Raw genomic sequence first — 17,370 nt, 5'->3', positions numbered from 1 at the left:
AAACCAATGCAGAACGGCCTTAAAGTAGAAAAAGCACTGAGGGCTGCTAAGTGCTGGCACCAAACATCTCAGCTTCCAATGGATTCCCATTAAAAAAAGAGACTGATTTCCATCTAAAAACAACACTTTGGATTTGTTGTTTCTGCAGACAATAACAAACTACGAAGATTACTTTCTAAGTATATGTGACTGCTAGTGGTTGTGAGAGCAAAAGCATGTGAATTATCAAAGCTAGCTTATATTGATGTGATGGTGGTGTAGTATTGAGAATGCACTTTAGTCCTAACCGAGATCTTTTTCTAACCTTCACTGAGTAATTTCATTTCCTAAGTCAAACTGAAGAGACTAAAGTCTTTTAGTAAAGTGTTGAAATGTTATTGATTAAACTTAACCCTGAGGTGAAAGAAAAGAGTAGTTGTATTTGGGTTTCAAACTTGCATAATTGGACCATCCAGCCCACCTGAATAATCCTTAAGAGAAGTTTGCTTGTTAAAAGAAATGCTTGAGAGTGACATTTTGCTCTGATGTGGAAACGTTCATATGAGTTATAATTCCCTGTCGCTGCCTGTAGGGGTAGTAGTTTAGGTGACACTCCTTTGGGTTGTATTTAGGATTATAAACAAAGGACCTATTTGGCTGTTTAGTAGACATTAGGGATCAAAGACACAGATTTTTGTCCAGTCAAATTTCAGACATCACTCTGCAGCACAACTCTCTTTCTAATATGGTCACTTCTTGTTGAAAATAACCAAAATGGCAACATCCAAGTGCCAGAGAAAAGGCTTCAAAACAGCAGTTCTCATACCAATGAATGACTTCACGATGACTTAATCCAGTTCCTTGCTGAAAACCCAAAAATAAACAAACGACTATAATTTGGTGGTTAGAGCAAGGACAACATTTACAAAAGTGAGGTGACTGTCTGTAAGCTAAAAATAAATTGTATAATCTGACCGTCAACATGCAACAAGTGAAGTTCTGGAAAGTCACTGCACAGTCTTCCACAAAAATGGGTTATTTTACAATAAACACTGTAAGATTATAAAGGTTGACTAGACTTCCAGAGCTACAGAATAGTTTTATGCTTATGTTTGCCTTTCAAAATCGTGACAAACATATATTTTGCATCACTGGATACTGTCACACAAGCTCAAACATTGCAAAATTGCTACATTTTGTTTTCCTTTGCAAGCCACTACATGCATATGTTTTGCATTAGATTAAACTGTCACAAATGTTATATTGGTGAATTAGTAGATGCTCAATAATGCTCAGAAGAGAACCAATCTGAGATTTTTTTTTTAAGTAGCAATTTGGGGAAAATAATCAGACATTTTGACAAAAAATCTTATTTGTTTTCTCATGTGTAAACCCTGAGCCGGCAGTCAGTATCGAGCTCACTAATCAAAATGTCATCTGTTATTACATCTTGTTTGTATTACCTAACTAATTCAATTTAATACATTTGCATGCAGGTTCTGTAATTTTGAAGGTCTTAAATTGAAGCTTGGATGTCTGTACAAAACCAACCTTTAAACCCTGCATATTATTTGACAGCCTTGGGATGATTATATAGATGCAAAGAAAAATGTAAAAGTAGATGATGACTAATTCAGTTGCATGTAGACAATGCGCACACACACACCGATGGGATAGGATGAGCTGAGGTGTCAGCTAACTAATCAATTGAATTCTTCCTGCAGTAACGAGTGGAGAGAGGATCATATCAACACCACTATTGATTTTGTCTGAGGGGGACTTTGTGGTGGGTAAATTGCACTATACATAATGAATAGGCTCCCGAATAAATGTTGGCTTTGTATTCGTCAAATTGACACATAGACACAACTGACACACAAACACACTCATAGGCTCACATGCTACAAACACATTTGTCAGATGTGAGTGGTGCAGCGATGATCCATCTGTCCAAACACAGTCAGGGGAGTGTGAGATCGGGGGTCACACCACAGTGCTGATAGATGCCTCTCCATCTCACTGCTCTTTCTTTCTGGCCAGACAGGACACACACACACACACACGCACACACACACACACAGACAAGAACTCCAGTAAAATACACCCAGACTTTGCTTTAGACCAGAGCACACAAAGACACGATTGGACTGCCTTATAAAGCTCAATGTCTGTGATGCAGAGCGCTTATTTGCGTATGTGTTTGAATGCAATTGATTGGGTGTTCAGCCGTTTATCACTCTGTCTATCAGGCGGGTTATTGCCGCTTTTTGTTTATTGTTCTAGGTCTTTGTCTGACAATTGCTTTCTGTGAGTTTGGCTTCTTGTGTTTAGTCCAGAGGACATGGAGAAATGACAGAGATATTTGCTCTTTACTTTGCTGTAAAAGGACAGATGATTGATTTCTGAATGTCACAGTGACTGATCAGGTTGTGACTGAACTTTGTTACTGGTTAATAGAAGAATTAAATAATGACTAATAATTGAAAAGTTGCTTTCAGGCTGGCAGCTTCACAAACAAATAATTGGACAAAAGAACAAGCTGCCGACCGAGTGACTGAATGCTGCATAAAACAACATGTTTGACCGAGTGGCCAGTGGTCTGACTTTTTTCCTTTTCTGTCTGTGTTTCTTGTACATGGTGAGATTTTTCAGTCTGCTAATATTATCTGTCCCTTGTCCCCTCCATGTCTGCCTTCCATTGACCTTTTCCCTCAATGTTTATGCTTGTAGTGCACCTCAGTCCGCTGGGTGTCTCACAGGCTCAGCGAAGAATAACAGAGGGAATGATGGAGTGATGATTTCTCCATCAAAAGGCTCATCGTCGCACAGCAGGGCCGTTTCCGCTTGTTGACCCGGAGGGGGTTGTGTGTGTGTGTGGGAGGGGGGGGGGTGTCAGAAATGTTTGTGTCTCTTAAAGTGGGACTGAAAAGTGCACTCGGATCAGACGGCTTGTTTGTTTCGTAGCTTTATCGGGAGTGCACAGTGTGGCATTTGGGGCACAAATCAAATGTGCACATATACAGTTTGTCTTTTCGTCTCTCTCTCTCTCTACACACATCGGGTGTGTATGCGTGTGTGTACTGCTAAGTAAACATCTCTTCCAGATTTCTCCAGCCCCAGAATGCATTTAACACTGCGGGTTTGTTATTCTCTGCTGAATTCTCTCTGCAGTTGGATTGAGTAAGTCACCCTGTTTCTGTGTGAGAAAAAGTAGTCCCACATCGGGGACAGTGGTTTCATGTTATTGTATTTTATATACAATGTATTATATATTACTTTGCAGCTCTTACTGATGTTGAGATGCAACAACAAATCTACCGCACGAGCTCAGTATAGTCCTGCTCTCTTATTAAAGATATTTCCTCCCTCCTACACTTTAAACTTTTCAGCAGGTTAATGGTTCCACAATTTTGAATCTGCAATCTTAAAACTACATGTCAAATGTAGTTGGTGGAGTTCTGTATTTTAACATTAATTCCTCAATGACAAACATACAAAGACACAAAAGGTTGTTCCAGAAAGTGAAACTATTCTCCATACTGCCATGTTTAAAATACATCTTTATCAGTATGGTGAGAAAGTGTCCTTTACCTTTAGCATAAGGACAAACATGGTTTCCACCTCACAGCAGCAGGAAGTGTCTGTATCTGGTTGAAAATTCATTGCATATCCTTAGTGGAATATTGTATCTTTACCCAAAGATAATCTGACACTGGGGCCAAATTTCATTACGTTCCGCAAACAGCTCTAAATTGGAAGTGACGTTAAATTGAGCAAATAGTGAATCTGTATTTCCTTGTCGGAATGACGATTCCAATCTGTTGTTGGGTTTGGGACCTCTGCATATGATAAAGGGGAAAAAACAGAACTTCACAAATTTCTGTTTATTTACTGCTCTCTGAAAATGGAGGGAAGGGACAAGGTTGATGAAGCCTGTGGTCCTGGGGATGGGACGTAATGGGAGTGTTTCTGGTGGTGAATTGGTAATTGCAGACTTTCTACTTTGTTAAAGTTTGTTGTACGAAACCTCTGCAGACACTTTCTCAGCAGATCTTCTTGGGGTCAATTTAAGATAATGTCACCCTGCTCTGCTCCTGAGTAATGGTTGTGCACAGCATGGCCTCTGTAGTATTTTTCTTTTTTTTGGTATAAGCTAAAAAACACAATGAACACTCCAAAGGCTGTGTGTACTGTATTGTTGGAAGGCTTTTTTTGACCGGCCTTGATGACAAGCCTGACCACAACCACAGCTCTGGTCCAGATAAATCTGGGACATAGATCACACACATTTGCACACACTCACCGAGCCACACACACACACGCACCCATACACGCGCACACACACACACACTCTGACTCTCTCTACTGTCCTGCTCAAAAACACACCCAGCAATTTTAACAGAGTCCCACCCTAAATCTCCAGAGGTTCCCAAATTCTGCTGTTATTTTTACTCGGCTCTCTCACACTCTAACACTCAAGCAGATGATTTATCAAGCTCCTGAATACAGTCTGCTTGTGTTTATCTGTAAAAAAACAACTCCATGTCCACACCATCCAATACATGGCATTGAGTGACAACAACCTTAAAAAGAGACAAACATACTTGTGAAAAGCTCTCACACACCACCAGACAACAATTACCAGAGCGACTTGGGCCTTTGTTGATGTTGCTGCCTTCGTGATTGCTAGAGGTACTTCAATATGACCTCTGCTTTAAAACCATTGCATAAGATCCAGTTTGGTAGACCTTGGAGTGCAGAGCTAAGGTTGTTTACCTCCACATTTAGGTCGAGGTAAGGCAGAGACTGGACTTACACTGGCAACTTTGAAATTCCTTATTTACCGTATGTTGTTTTGCGTGTGTCTGCTGTGTATTTTTTTCTCTTTTTTTTTTTTATTTAAAAAACATCAATGAAAAGTTATGAAGCAATTGCCACTTTCTGGCTGACACGGTTTGGCCAAAAGTTTGGAAACAGCTCGTCTGGGTTAGGTCAAAGTCAAATGTAAGAAAAAAACAGTAACAACAACAACAACAAAAAACTATTACCTCCTATTAAAGCTTATCAAATAACAGTTACAGATAAGATATGTTTTGTAGAGGTTTAGCCATGGCTAACAGCTTTCTTTGTCAGTGACAAAAGACTGTGCTACATTCAGCTCAGTGACAGGATCAGCTATCAGGTTCTATGTACAAGAAATACTCCGCCTTTCAGCACCAATTACCTTCAGTCCACAAACTCAAAACCTGTCCGAATCACTACAGTATGACCATACTGCTGCCACAGATATCTGTATTAGATGATCCACCTGAAAAAAAAAGGAAAAAAAAAAGTCCTGTTCCTGACCCTGGCACTGATCGACTGTGGAGGCAGCGGCTCTGACACATTGTTTAGACCCCGAGGCAACTGTCTGAGCTGCTCAAAGTGTTAAGAAAATGTTGTTCACAGGGACCAAGTTGTCACAGACACATTACAAAACTGGAGACCTTAAATCTCAGAGATGAAACCCAGAGTTTGTCACCATAGAGCTTAAAACTACATTTCACTGAGAGCCGGGTCTGAACATAAACATCCTAGGCTGATCAGGGTATTGCACAGGCATGACAGATTTTGTGCGCCTCAAAGCCTTTGTTCTCTGCCCACCTTTGATCTTCATTAGCAAAGCCAATCCAGCAAACGGGAGCTATGTCATCCAGTGACTGATCAAGGAAGTGGTTGCAAAGATGACCACAACACTCCAAGACTTGCATACAAATAACTTGCCATGCATACAGGAAACACCAACACTGAAACTGCAAATGCACACTCACCTGGTACCGCAGTGATAACGTGCATAAAGCCCTTCACTGAGGTATGGCGACATTTTTAAAGCTTTAATTACATGCTTGGCTAACGGGTAGTCGGCTGTCTCACTGGGCGCAAAATTATACTATCAACGTCTACAGCTGTGGACACATGCAAAGAGTAAAACCGACTTGAATTCACACTTGCCCTGTGAACCTTTGAGGTGGAGAAACGGAATGTGGGCACTCACTGCCCTGTCAGTATCAAGGGTAACTACTAACTACAAGACCAACCCATTGATCTATACCCCCCCCCAAAGGTCATGGAAATGCTACTTTGACGTTTGCCAGACTATAAATGAAAAGAAAATTACAGTCATCCAAGGGTAAATTCCTCTCATTCAGCTGAGAATATGAAATTACTGAGTACAGACTTTTCTTCCCTTTTTTTTGTTCTGCACAGGAGGCTGCAGTTTTGAATCATCCAATTACTAATATCGCAATCAATCATCAGCTTTAGCGATGACACAGTATGACTGGGGGGGTGATGGATGAAATCTTTTCCTGATTTTACAGACGACGTTGGGTCTCTTCGGTTGCATTCGCTGTAAATATTCAGAGCTTTTTACTGTTTGTACTGCTGGAGCTTCTCGAGCAGAGGTGTAAAGTAAAACCCTTCACTCTTGCACTGCATTCAAACACAATTTACTCAGTTGCATTATTACGATTAGGCTTAATATTGGAATTTACTCATTAATGTAATTTCACATAATTATTGAAGGTACTATAATCAATATTTGTTACTCAACAGAAATTTAGAACCTTGTTTACCTCATTAATTTGGACAAACATATTGATCTGGTGGCCAAAAACATTATTATGAATGAACGATCACGTTATTCCATTGCTAATAAATGTGTAAATACTGTTTGACAAATCTATTCAAAGGTCATTGGTATTCACAAAGATTAGAATCTGTTTTCTACCTTCCAGAAGTGGAGCAGTATCAATAAACTGTTACCTTGAAGGGCTTGTCAACTTCTACAATATCATCATAGGCAGAGCCCAGGCTCATCCTTCCATGTAAAAAGAGAGAAATGTAGCAGTCTCGTGAGAAAGGCTCAAGGCTCAAAAATGGTACAATTACAACATTTTCTGAGCTACAAAATTGTGATAGAGCTTTCAAATTTGGAACATTCCTAAATTTAGTAATATGTGAAACTGTCCCTGTCAAAAGAGGATTTTGCACAACTATTATACGTTCAAACCATGCTTAGAGTGGTGCAGAACAGAATGAATGATGTTACACATCACACTGTCATGAAAAAGATCCAAGTTTGTGTCCTGTCCAACCCAATATCATCAAAAAACTTTTTCTTTTTAACTTTGCTGTCAGCTATGGTTGGTTAGGGTTCGGCATTAAAAATAGAGTACATGGTTGGGCTCTAAATAAATATATAGTTATAAAGCACTATAACTATAAAGCAATTATGCTAATCACAGGCAACAAATAATGTGCTTTGTCCTTAGTATACACTGTATAAATTACTGTGTAAAAAGGATGAACCTCTTGATCTGAATAACATTCCGATGTAAAAGCCCCTTAAACATGCAGTGTATCCAATGTCCAGGGAGCCTATCATGTAACTGCAAAGAGGAATAGAATGTTGGCACATAAACCAATGGGTGATACTTCCCCTTTTACTTTAAGAGCCTAGGGTTTATATAAAAGATTTTGCCTCACAATGGTTTGTCCAAGATTTGATTCAAGGCTTACGATCCCCTTTTCCACAATTACTCTCATGTTACACCTACCACTACAGTCAGAGGCATATTTTCACTTAAAGCAAAGGATGAGTAAGACATATTCCATCATTTCAATCATTCAGTATATTAAAAAAACATGTTAATACATTTTGTCCCCTACACTATTATGAAGTAGATATGGAGCAGCCACATCTTCTAATGCATGGGCTGTATGCCTATGGCAGCAAAAAGGTCACATAATTATAATTATATTATTATCATAACTTGCTGAATTGTGAAACAAATACCTGAAATTAATATTTAAAATGCTGGATACTTGTTTCCTAAAAGTTTAATACCCTGCACACCAGTGAGGGAAAAGAAAAAAAACATGCTAATCCACTCTCGTTTAGTGTGTTTTGATAAAAAAAAAGCTGCAAATTTTTCCCCCATGTTTCCCCTTTTTTAAATCTATAGCTCCAAGATAATATAGTTAGTAGATCAACTGAAGAAGAAATTAGCAATGATTAATATGTTTCTGTGATATTTATATATAGTACCATAAACATAGCATTTTATTAGTGGCCTTTGTCTAGTAAAGTTGGTCAGTTTTTGACATTCCATCAGTTTTTCCACACTTTCACATCCAGTTTGAATGACAAACAGCTAAAGCTCTGGCATTTTAAACCTGATCTTTCACTAACAAAAGTTCCCATTGTTTAAACCAAATAGGAGGCAAGGGGACAGGAATGAATGTACAACAATCAATCTTACCACATGTTACTTGCAATCAACACATCTAAGATAACAAGCCTAACAGGCTGCCAACTCCTACAGCATGGTAATTATATGCCTGAAAAACAACAACAGCAACCTCTTTGGCAGAAAACACACAAACACACATGCACATGCATACTCTGAAACACATAAGGGACATGCATATGGGGAAGGAGTCATAAGGATGCTGTCTGGAGATGAGTCATATTTTTGTATCTTAAGAAATATGTCAGGAGTGATAGTAAATTAGCTCTTGGTTCCACTGGAACCAATTAATTACCCGGGTGTGTGCACGTGTGTGCATCCCTGTACGTCTGTTGAGTGTCTAGCCTCTATCCCCTTAACAGATAGGCATAATAGCAGAAAGTTAGAGCATTGATGCAAAAGGGAGATAGGCTTGGTTAAAAGCAACATTTAAACAAAAAGAGAATGTGGCCAATGTGGTCTTCAATAGTTTTTGAGTATGCATGTGTGTACCTGCTGAAGCCTCCGCCTCCCTGAACTTGTCTCCCAAGGGTAAACTGGAACAACAGAGGAGCAGAGTCTGAGACGGAGCCTGCAGGCATCCAATGTGATCGTGTCTCTGTTAGACGAAGCAAAGAGACCCATCTCCCTTTCACTCGCCTCTCAACCTTTCTTTCTTTCTCTCTCTGCGTGCCACTGAGGAGTTTGAAGGATTGCATTTCACTGAGAGCTGAATGGACTACTCAAAAATAGAGATGCCAAAGACTTCTAGCCACTTTCATAACTAACCTGCACACCTTATCTACAGAGGAGTCTCTGGATCTATCAGCCATAACTCCACCTCATTTTCAATTTACCGCTGAGCCTAACCAGGATCCCAGAAGCGGTATTTTGCTTCATTAAGATCTGCCTGTTTACACCACATGTGCATCGTATTTAACTGTTTGTCACAAATAGTTTTCAAGTTTCAGTTTTCAAGGTGTATTTCCATTCCACTGATCATTCCAGGGCACTGCTTTGTGATGCAGTGTTCTCTAAACCAAGCCATGAACCATTCCTTAACCTGACTGATTTGATGCCTACACCTTCTATAACTAAACAGCCACTAAAACAGCACATCGAGCGCAAATGAAACAGAAAAAAAGGAACTGAGGTTGCATATACTTCAGAGCATCGTGAGTTTGGTCACCATAAGCACCAACTAATTTTTGTTCTTGGAGGAGTTGGTGACATTGGCAGAAAAGGTCCCTAAGAGGAACACTCACACACGCAACTAATTTGCTATTTACATTTGCTTTGAGAGTCTTTTTTCGAGTTGACCTAAAAAAAATAAAAATAAAAAAATTCCCCGCGACCCGACCAGACGGATGAAATAATCGTATTCACTGTAAATGTGCCAGTTTCACTTGTGAGTCTTCAGGGAACCTATTTGAACAAAGTCAGTAGCACTTCTTGAGCTCACAGGATGCACATGTTAAAAATGGCTAGTTAATAAGGTTATTTACATCTTGCGAAGAAGCGGGTGAGTAAATCAAATGATCTGTGGTGTGTCTTTGAAATTCAACACATTAAAGAAGATAACTTTTAACATCAGGCCTTGGTGATTAAGATTCCGCAGGGAGACAGTAATTGCATTTCCTTCCGTGTGATCCAGTGCATTTTACCCATGTGAGAGGCCAGCCTGTTTTCTTTTTTTCTTTAGAAAAGAAACACATACACAAACGCATAAACATACACAACTTGCAACACACTCTTGAAAAAAAAAAAAAACTGAAGCGAAGAGGTAACAGGTGCTGTTATTAATAGAAGGGGGAGCGATCGATCATTACTTGTCCTCACCATAATGTGTGTGTGACACATTTTTCTCTTGAGGAGAATAACAGCTTGAATATTGCCCCGAAATATCTTTGGTAAAACGGGAAAACATATAGTGTTCAATAAACCTTTAGTTTAGTTAAATCTCTTTCCATCACTTATGTATTTATTTCTTTGTTAAAATACCATTTAACCATAATGCCATCCTCCACTGTGCAGCATGAATTTTACCCACTCACTGCCTATTCATAAAGTACTGAATTCACCAGAGCTGTTTTACTGCAAGGTAAAAGAGCTTAAGACCACACACAATATCATAATACCACCCACATCAGTAACTGTCGTTGTCTACATGCTTAGGTCCAAAGGCTTAGCGACCATGTTGTCCCTTACCATGTGCTCATTAAGCATTGTGATAAAGCTATTTTTGCAGGAAGAGTTCTTCAGCAAATGCCACTTGGAAGGTCATACGAAACAGTGAATTGGGCCACAAGTTGAAAAAAAGGCCACGACAGAAATATTGACTAAATTAGTCTTTTCTCCATATAAGTTCCTCATGGTGATGTGATCATTGGTGACACATGTTAAGCAAACTTAACATGAGCTACTGTACCATCCTCAGAAAAACTGTTATACTTAAACTCCATACACTTTCGTAGTATTTCATAAGGGAGGGGGGTTTGAAAAGCTGAAACATTTTGTAGACAAGGACAGAAGAGCATCTCACCTTAGCGGAAAACTAAAAAAAAAATCCGAGGTTCATGCAAATTTTCTGTGGGTGTCATCACTGATGCTGATCCCTCGGCTTGTCATGCTACACCTACTAATTAAGTCTCACTCTAAATTTTCCACACTGTCTCTCATTCCTATCAGTGACACTCTGCCCCCCCCCCCCCCCCCCCCCCAGAAAGAAAGCGTGAACTGCACAATTAATCCACTCCGCCGCAGAAATGCTAAATCATCAACATGGCACATGAGATGGACAGATGGGCTGGGGGGAATGTCGATGAGGCAAAGATAAGATCACAGGTTTTTCAGACCACACAGGGGAAACAAAGAAGCTGGCTTGGGTAATTGTCTTGTCTGATTGGTCCTGGCATCTATATTGTCCATATTCAGCCTAATGCAGCAGCTCTACATTGAACACAGTGTCACTCAATGTGCTCTAGATTAAATACATTTTAATGTTAAGGTAAAAGTAGGCTTTTAAAGTGGAACAGGAACTGCTGACAAAGCCATTTGCAGTGGGCTCATATTGCAAGGAATGGACACTATTTGTCTTGTTATCGACAGGCTTTAAACAACTAAAGTAAAAGAAAAGAAAAAAATCACTGCTGGGGAACTGGGCAGCACTAATTTAGTATGTTAATTTCAGGAAAAACAGAAACATAAAGCGACATACAGGTGAGTTAGACGAATGACTGCTGAAATGCAATTAGGCTGAGGAATGCATTGAGAGCTCAACACTGTTTATAAAGGTGTTTTCATGCCTATGTTCTGTTTGCTCTGGTCCAAATTAATTTAATAGTATTCATTGGTACATGTAAAAGTGATGCATTTCCCATCTTTCCTGTTTGATCATACAAAAGGATTTAGTAAAAGCAATGCAACAAGTATTCTTCCACTTAGGTGCGAACTAGAGGGATAAAACTCAAAGAGGGTCTGAAATACATTTCTTTCTATCCAAAGAGGACTCAGACTAGCTGCTTGCAACTACACTCGTTTATATTCAGATTTGAGTACTTCTGGCCATTGGAGCTGAAGTTCAAGCTTGGGTCAGAGGTTGGACGATGTTCTCTTCTCAGTAGGTCTGAGAAGGTCTCAGGTCTCAGGTCTCAGTAGCAGTCATCCTTCAGTGTGGGTGTTTGTGTACGAGACAAGTTGAAGGTGATGCGTCAACCCTCAGGTTAGAATTTATCCGAAGAACATCACAGGCACGCAGTTTCCATTAGTTCTAGTGATTTTCATGTGGCAGCATTATGCAGGTTTAAAATTCATGAGCACTGATATTGACATGATGCTATGTACAAGCAGATATGTTGGGTTTAGGTATCAGGACAGAAGACATGTAATAAAAAATAGACAGAACAGCGGCAACATTAAAGCCAACTGATACTGTGTATCACGGGACAGAATTGGAACCTCCATGACGTCGGATAGCAATATGTTAGATTGCAGGATGCGGCATCTGCAAATTGGTCTAGTTCATGTAGCTGGATTTCATGTCTTGGTATTTGGAAACATTTAATGTCTTTCGGCCCTTTGCCGTGTTCCGAGAAATCATTCTCATTTGACTCAAGCAGTAAGCTGAGCTATGTTTACAGTAAGGCTCCCATGGAAAGACAAAAGTACACTGCTGCACACACTGCATTATTATGTAATATATAATATTATGAACAGTAAACAAACTGCATCATTATTGTGCTTTTCTTGTCTTGTTGATCACTCAAAACAATTCCACACTACAAGCCATTCACCAATACTAACCCACACTCATGCATCACTTTTTTTAGAGTATACAGTCTTACAGGCTATGGAGTGTTTATTTTTTATCATTCATACATGCAGTGTTCGGTAAAGGTGCAGTGTCTTTCTCCAGAATACTTAGACATTTGGAATAAGAAAGCCAGGGATCAAACCCCTCCTGAGTTACAGTCCAATATGTAGTAATAATCTGTCCTTCAATCCTAAAGATCTCTTTTTTTGTTTGTTTGTTTTGGCTGACGCATGAGATGCTATTTAAAAAGTTAAACTTTCTCAACTTTCCACCATGAGCAGCAATAGCAGACTGGGGCAAAGCACCCGCAATTCAGTTAATCAAGACACAATCTCACATTATTCAAAGTAAATGAGAAATGAGACCACTGAAGCCTGTCGGAAAGCGCCGCAATGGGTTTTTAATACTAGACAAAACAGCTATAGTCTTCAACAATGATGAGGTGGGTGGTATAAGTCAAGCTAACAAGATGAGGGATGTTAATCACTTTACCCTTCAGTGGATTTAATGTTGTGGTTGTATATCAGGATATATATATTTTTCCCATCTTGACATCTTGAAGTAGATGAATTACATTTCATTACTTCAAATGATACCCTCTTAATCTTTTCCCATATTTCACACTGAAGAAAGGTGCCATTCAAGTCAAGCTGAAACAAATTTTGATATGAAACTTGACAAGGAGCACGTCCCTTCTTCTTGTTTGCCTAAATTAGTAACAAAACTGCCAACACTATGTTGAAAATAGATATGATTGAATATAGCACATTTTATTTACTGCAAAGGCATAAAGAATTATACTTTTAAAACAATAGAAAAACCCAACACCATGTATAGCCAACTTGTGCTGCCATAAATAAAGAATAATGAATCACAGTCTCATATTAACAAAGTGTTTTTAGACCACAGCACATTGACAGCATACAGTACAGACTATAGTTAGCCTACAATAAAACAGGGCTCTTTACAGAGAACTTACACCATGACTGCCTTCAACTACCTTGTATCCAAAAAAAACATTTCAGCCGTTTTATGGGAATATTTGAGAATGTCACTGGCAGACAGATAATTGCGAGTCTTCGGGGCACCCTGTCACTTTGCCCCCAAAACACTGACAACACATAATGAGTTTCTTCTAATTGACCCAAATGAGCCGTGTAGCAGACAGAAATCACTTTGATGGTGTGTCATCACTTTCCTCTCTCTCTCAAAAAAGAAAAGAAGACTAGATGCTGCAAAGAGTAAAGATGCACATCCTGTCTGCTCATCTGAGTATAAAAGAACTGAGTGTGTGATCATAAATACCATCTGTCGGGACAAATCACACATCAAACAGAGTTATAAAGCTGTAAATTGCCACATATACAGATGCAGAGTGTCTAACATTTTTCATCTGGGTAAAACACCAAAGATGGAATTACAGAAAACTCATCCCTCCTTCCTGTGAGGAGGTGGGTAGATGGCCTATAATTGTTAGAAGAATGGATGTGTCAGCAGGTATGCAGCAGAAGTCCAGGTGTGTATGAGCGTGTATGTGTGTAATTCAGGTTTCATGTTGGAGTTTAATGAGTTTTATGGGGGTATGTCCAAGTTTTCCCAAATAACAATGAGAAGCTGGTTTCTATTTGGGCCAGAATCAACTCTGAACCTTCATAGCTGCTGACTTCTCTCTAACTTGATTGGGCAGGTACGGGGCAGGAGCTTTGAGCGCTCTCCTTGCTGAAATTAAGGCGCATACAAGGACAAGCTGGCACAAACACTTAAGTCAGTACACAAAGGGACAAACACACAGGCAATCTTTGTCTTTCTTTACACCTTATACCCTTTCTATCTTTTTACACCTACATGCTACCACAACAAAGTGGCAGCCTGGAGCAAAAAACAATACCGTCTAATCAGTAGCAACAACTACATCAACTTCCCTGACAGAAGAAGGCATGGTATGTGTCTATGGCTGTGATGGGTCTAAATTAAGCTCACAGCTAAATATACAATACAGTGCAACACTGCCCCTCTGAACTGTGCAGTTTCACAACGCCTTTGATGGCTCAACATCAAAGCCGAATCTCATCGCTTTTAACTCTAATGTATTAATTCACTTTCTATGTTTAGGTTTTGCCTCATATTTGCTGGGGGATGGGGGTGGGGGGGTGGGTTAACTCGCCCTCACAATACATATTCATGGGGCTCGTGCACACGTGTGCACACTCTACAACAAGATTTGGGTTGACTGACCTAAATTTTCCCCAAATTATGACATGTATTAATTTGGACAAACCTTCCTGTGTAATTATGATAATTACAGGTTGTGGTCTTGGTTAATACCCCCTCGCTGCTCTAAATCCCCAGGAGTCAGTGGCAAGAGTTCTGTGTATTTAATGTGTGGTCTTCAGTGTTGTTGACACACCACCCCGAGGGGTCCGTCTGAGCTTGAGTGCAGGCCCAAAACAGATGTTTCATCCTGTATATGTTTGTGTGTGCATGATGATTTCTACCTCACCTGAAAGCCTGTGCAGCTGTCTACCTGACCCAAATGTATCCATTACTGCTGGGATGGCCCTTAGTCACCGTGTACCTGACCCAATTATATGAGTTTATGTGTACCTGAGCGTTCCGTACCTCTGTACCGACATGTTCCTGTGCGAGTGTGAGTTTGTTAGCTTACGTCCTTGTTTATATTTGCAGGATTAATTTTAATATTTGAGGCTTTTTCTCTGGGTTTATTGTTATTTAGATGACTCTTCTACAGAATCAGATAATCAGATAATCATACAATACTTTTGAATACTGAACAAAAAATAAGAATTTGATGAGAAAAAAATAATTTAAAAATGACCCAGTGGTGACTTGCAAACAAGTTATGATTATCCTTTTTTTAAAATGTATTTACCAATTCTATATCAATATAATAAGTTTATATATGAGTTCTGTGGTCAAAAAATTGTACCCTGATTTTATGAAAAAGTTCTGTTGAAGTGAAACAATTGTATGATGACCAATGACCAACTTTCGCTTGTAAAAAGTGATTATTGCTCCCTATTTCAGACATTTTTTGGATCTTTGACTGATGGTGAGATAAAGAAAAAAATATGAAGTATAATAAGTAGTGGGCAAAGATAATTTAAAATAAATACTTCAGCCCAACAGTGTTTCATGGATGAAGACTTTGTTATAACTTGCACACCCTTTTTTGTGCAGATTTGTAAAAAAATGCCTGTTTTCTCCATAATTTCTCCAGAAAGCCATCATTCTGGCCTGATTCTGAAGATTCTGTGTTGGCTTTGGATCAAGTGATTAGTATAAAGTTTATCAGATTTTCAGTAAACTCCAATACAAAAACACAAAAATACACTATGGAGAAAGAAGTGTCAGATGTTGAGCTCCACTTCACAGAAATGTTCAGCAATCACAGAGGGGTGAGACGCAGATCTATATCATCTCCAGACATAAATCTAGCTTAGTCTGTGGGTTCATTTTTTCCTGGCTAGATGCTGTTTATCTTGCATGAGATAATGCAAGACCATGCAAGAAATCATCCACTGCATCAGAGCAGGTTTTGCCTCATATTTAGGAAACACTTTATGGCCATCTGGGTAAGATCAGGGAATATAGCATAACAATGACGAATAATATGAGTCCAGACAAAGTTTTTCAGCTTTTTTTTGTGCCTAGGATAAATTTTTATTCTAAACAGACGTGCATGTATGGTTTGTAATTCTTACTATTGTGTCCTAATTCTAATATTTGGTGTCTCTAATGTTGTCTTTACAATGTGCTATATATCAGTCAGTCTTTACACTCATTGATAATATATTCTTTTCCTTTTTTTCTTGGATATTTTACAGCAGGTAGAGTGATTTTATTATGTTTACATATAAAAGACAATTAATACTGATTCTGATTCTGAGCTTTGTCTGCTTTTTATTTTGAGAACCAGCCCAAAATCTGAGAGATATGTCAGATATATATTTTTTTCAGTTTAAATGAGTGCAAATGGGTCTTGGGAAAGCACTGGGGCTGGCACGTTGTCAATGGAAACAAAGTAAATATTTCTATGTAGTATGGTAATACTAAACAATCGTCACTAAAAATCTACCTCAAACAATCTTGTAAAGAAAGTGTGTTCTTTTTGTTATTTGCTCAATCTCCTGCTTACTCATTCCTTACAAAGTCAATATGAGCAACATGTTAATAATATCTTAGTGCTATCTGTATATTTGCCATATTTTTTGCTAAATTTTAGAAAAATATATATCTAATACAAAGTAGTTTCGCAATTCATGCATACTAATGGTAAAATAACAATTGTTTTGGTACATACTTGTTTTATGCGAGGTGAGGTAGTGTTATGTAATAGGAATGGCGACCAATTTGTATTAAACTGTGTGGTAAATGACACTACCATGTATTTTGAACATCTAAACCTAACCCTGTACATTTGTTCAATGAAAAGGAAGTTAATGTGGAAGTATAGTGGAAGTGGAAAAATGAAAGGCCTGTGAAAAAAGTTGTGCAGGACAGAATTAGTACCAGGCAGCAATCTTTTGCTTAAAGGTTAAAGGTTTACCGCCACCCACCAAGCCCCCCTTTCACCAATATGGCATTTTTGTCCCAGTCAAGACCGGCAACTGTCAACACTATTACACTGAGAGTATCATGTCGGAACCGGTATGGGAACTTCATCGGTAGAGAAACTGCTGCTATAGCACAGTAGAGAACTACAATTTTGGAGCATTTACTGTGCAAATATAAAGTATGTCTCACAATCTCTCATGAGATCACATTGAATATACCCCAAATGAAAAGCAT

General features: G+C 38.9%; 2 protein-coding genes across 4 annotated transcripts in view; both read right to left on the bottom strand.

The window, feature by feature from the left end:
* Positions 1-17,370, bottom strand: part of LOC140284993 (uncharacterized) — a 205,100-nt gene that overhangs the window by 147,201 nt on the left and 40,529 nt on the right. The window lies entirely within an intron of this gene.
* Positions 1-17,370, bottom strand: part of sema5a (sema domain, seven thrombospondin repeats (type 1 and type 1-like), transmembrane domain (TM) and short cytoplasmic domain, (semaphorin) 5A) — a 128,901-nt gene that overhangs the window by 97,957 nt on the left and 13,574 nt on the right. Inside the window, exon 2 of one of the 3 annotated variants that reach the window (XM_072378376.1) lies at positions 8,763-8,806. The exons of the other annotated variants lie outside the window; for them this stretch is intronic. The gene's annotated coding sequence lies outside the window, so the exon portion shown is untranslated. The remainder of the gene's footprint in view (positions 1-8,762; positions 8,807-17,370) is intronic. 3 annotated transcript variants of the gene reach the window in all.

Source organism: Leuresthes tenuis, unplaced genomic scaffold (assembly GCF_036924035.1).
Source record: "Leuresthes tenuis unplaced genomic scaffold, fLeuTen1.0.hap1 SCAF_24, whole genome shotgun sequence".
NCBI classification, from domain to species: domain Eukaryota; kingdom Metazoa; phylum Chordata; class Actinopteri; order Atheriniformes; family Atherinopsidae; genus Leuresthes; species Leuresthes tenuis.
This window is presented reverse-complemented; position numbering and strand designations above follow the sequence as displayed.